Genomic DNA, 356 nt, shown 5'->3' with positions numbered 1-356 from the left:
AGGTTTTTATAGTAGGTACTTTATGTTTTGCATAATTTGTCCGCTACTGAAAGGTTGGGCTTGTGTTTCAATTGTGCACGTTATGTATTCGACAAAATCTTTAGATGAGCACAAGTGATTTTGTGATGTTATTTTTCCTATGTGGCAGGTATATTACTGTTATTGGCCTGAATTGTTCCCCTAACGATTTGATACGCTTCACCTTGGGTCTCCATGGTGGTTTCTTTGTCATTGGCGGGCTCACAAAAAATTCTTCAAAATCCTCTTGTGCATGCCTATCAATATTTGGTATGGGAAGAATAGGTATGTTATAACACTTTTTAAAATATTCTTGTTGTCGTGAGCCATAATTATGG

The sequence above is a fragment of the Prunus dulcis genome, chromosome 2, assembly GCF_902201215.1.
Source record: "Prunus dulcis chromosome 2, ALMONDv2, whole genome shotgun sequence".
NCBI lineage: Eukaryota > Viridiplantae > Streptophyta > Magnoliopsida > Rosales > Rosaceae > Prunus > Prunus dulcis.
This window is presented reverse-complemented; position numbering follows the sequence as displayed.